Source organism: Mus pahari, chromosome 2, assembly GCF_900095145.1.
Source record: "Mus pahari chromosome 2, PAHARI_EIJ_v1.1, whole genome shotgun sequence".
Classification (NCBI taxonomy): domain Eukaryota; kingdom Metazoa; phylum Chordata; class Mammalia; order Rodentia; family Muridae; genus Mus; species Mus pahari.
The window spans coordinates 20,728,489-20,731,703 of NC_034591.1; positions in this window are offsets into that span (position 1 = coordinate 20,728,489).

Consider the following 3,215-nt stretch of genomic DNA (forward strand, 5'->3'; position numbering starts at 1 on the left):
CATATGTAGCATTTACATTGTACTAGGCATGTAAGAAATCTAAGGATTATTTAGATGATACTTTGAGATATGCATGAGTTATCGCCAGATATCATTCTCTTTTATAGAAGGGCTCTGAGCATCCACAGATTTTGCTCTCTGTGAGGGTTTTCTCTCTATATCCAATCCCCATGCACACTGAGGGAGGATTACAGTGTCCATGTTTATCCCCCATTATCACCTGTCCTTTTCCTGCTCTGCTTATCAAAGCCACGACTGTATCAACATCTTTGCCACCAGCACCCCTGGATGGATGGTTTTTATTCTGCACAGCTGCCAATGTCAGCAGAAGCGGGAAGACTCATGGCCATACCAAGGGCACATCTTCTCATCCTCACAGAGGCTGATAAACCAACTTGTCCATTTCCATAGCTTTCATCTTATCCTGGGACTCTTCAGGTGGATCAGGGCTTGGAGAAGTAGTTATTGGAGCTAGTTTTTATTAGAAACTTGATGGAACTGACAAGCATCTGGTAAACCTGGGAGGTATTTAGGGTAATTGAAGAAGGGAATCCTGCCCATCATGGGCAGTGTTATCCCATAGGCTGGTGTCCTGGACTAAATACAGAGGAGAAATACAGAGCTGGGTATTCATCTTTCTGTTTCCTTGCTGCAGATGCAGTATGACCCTCTGCTACAAGCTCCAGCCGCCTAGACTCCCTCACCATGACATGTACACTCAAGCTGCAAGCCCTAAATAAACCCCCTTTTCATTAAATTGTTTCTTGTCACAGCAATGGGACAGAGAGAGGGAGGCCTTGCCCTGTAGCTTGATTCTTCCTTGCCAGTCCCTGGCAATGGCTATTTTCTGAGGACTTGCTTTAAGAATTTTGCAAGTTTCTTACAATTAGTTCTTTGCTTAAATCTCATTGGTTCTCTGACCACTGGGAGGGTGCCTCATGAGATTTTGACGAAGCCCAGGGACATCAAGGCCCCATGCCCAATTTAGGATCCCAGTCATTTAGGGACTTTCCCTCATCTTGTTTCCCTACAACAGAGGTAAAGCTAAGACAGCCTGATAGAGGTTTGATGATTCCAAAAGAGCAGCATTAATGCAGGGAAAGGAGATGAAGAGCTGCCCCTGAGGAGTCATGAAGAGTCTTGTCATGTTCAGAGTCAACTCAGTCAATCACACACCTCTGTGGGTCTGTGGCAAGAATCTAATGCTGTGACTACCAGGGACATCTGGAGTATGTTTGGATGACACTAAGACAGAAGAAACAATCTGAAGGCAATATCATACAACCCTAGTCTGGGAAAACTTGGAAGAAAGGAAGCAGGGCTGTAGCTCCTGGGTGGCCAGCAAGTCATGACCAGAGAGAAAGCCAGAAGGGAATGAGGGAAGGTTGGCACTTCTGTCGTGTAGCTTAATGAGGTAGCTTCCGAAGCTCTCTGTACCACTCACTTTCCATGTTCCTAACTGGACTCTTAGAGGAAACTCTGCTGCTCTAATGAAGGTACCGCAAGGCTGCTTTTTAACAGACTTGCTTTCTAACCTGCATCTGGAAGAGATGGAAATAAATCCCCTTGTGTTCTACCCGCTTCAGTACTCCAGGAAGAAAGCAGTGACAGAAATCTGGGAGACATGTTGGAAACCTTTCTTACTCTATGGCAGAGAATGATGATGGAGTTGAGATAAATAATTAGCAGAGACTGTCTGCGTAGCCATAGTAACTCACACATGAAGAGAAAGAAGTGCGCTTGGCGTTCTCTGTGAGTTGGGATGGGCCAGGGCTTAGACTCCTCAATTTTGTACATTTGCTTGCTTTACTGATTACTGCATCTCCCTCCTTGTGAAAAATCCCAACTTTTATTTTATCCACAGTGCTCATCCACTCAGTTTTTTTTTCCAGAAGGAAAGCTGATTATAGAAATTCTATTCTTCACCTTTGCTTAATTCTCTTTATTAAAGGTTACAGAAAAACCTCATCACTGCTGCCCAGTTACTCTACAGCCCCCTTTTATGCAAGCACTGCAGTTGGACTCTGCATCTCTCTGTTCTGCATCTGTGCGTTCAGCCAACTGAGAACCGAACACATTGGAGGCATGCATCTGTGCTGAACATGAGTCCTTTCCTTGTTGCCATTTGTTAAAGCTACAGCACAGCGACTGTTTACACGGTATGAAATGATAGAAGTAATGTGGAAATGCTTCGTAGTACAGGGAGGGCAGGAAGGCTTCATGCAGATGCTTGGCCATTTTGTTATATTATTGTTGTTGTTATTATTTTCTACTTATATGTATGCATATGCCTGTGTGTGTGGGGTCTGTGCATGTGATCATGTGTGCCCATGAAGGTCACAAGAGGGAATTATTTCCCTTGTTATTTATTCCCCTGGAATAACAGGCAATTGAGAGATATCCAAGGTGAGTGCTGTGACTCAAACTCAGGTCCTTTGGGAGAGGAGCAAATGCTTTTAATGGTGGAAGCATCCCTCTAGCCCACTTTGGCATTTTATATCAGGTGTGGATGTATTCCATATCATGAGATATCCTGGAAGACCATGCTCAAGCTGGGAACACCAAATCATGGCTATAACAAGCTTCCTGTTTTAGAATTTCATTGATATCAGACAAAGAGCCAGGGCAAAGTTTACCTTTGTGCAATCTGAAGAAGGGGCCGCAAAAATACCCATTCTCTTATTTAAACTGGGTTCTGAAGAGAGCACTCCATCAGGAAAGTGCTTACCGTGTAATCAGGAGGACCCATGTTCCTTCTCCAGAGCTCACCTAGAAAAGCTGAGTGCTATATGCATGCTCAGGATTTCAGCATTGGGAGGCAGAGACAACCCCTGGAAGGTCACTGGCCAGTCAGCTTAGCCTAGTTGGCAAGTTTGAGGTAAGTGAGAGACCCTGTCTTAAGGGAGGTGTCAGACATCCAGGAATGAGATTCAGGATTGAATATTGGCCTGCATTGTCTGTACATGCACATGCATCCCATCCCACCAACTGCTCAAATTATGACCACAAGTGGACTGCTGGTCTACCTAATGATTGAAATCATTGAGCATACTGAGTTTCTAACAAATAGACCCTTAAAAAGAAAGAAATTGGCTCCGGTGCACTGCCGGGGAGAGAGCAGACTGCTGAGGAGGGACCCGGGTCTGGTCCCGGTCGTCCGGCGCCTGTCCCGCCCAAGGAGGGGTGTTCGCCTGGCAGCAGTCCCCAGGCTGATC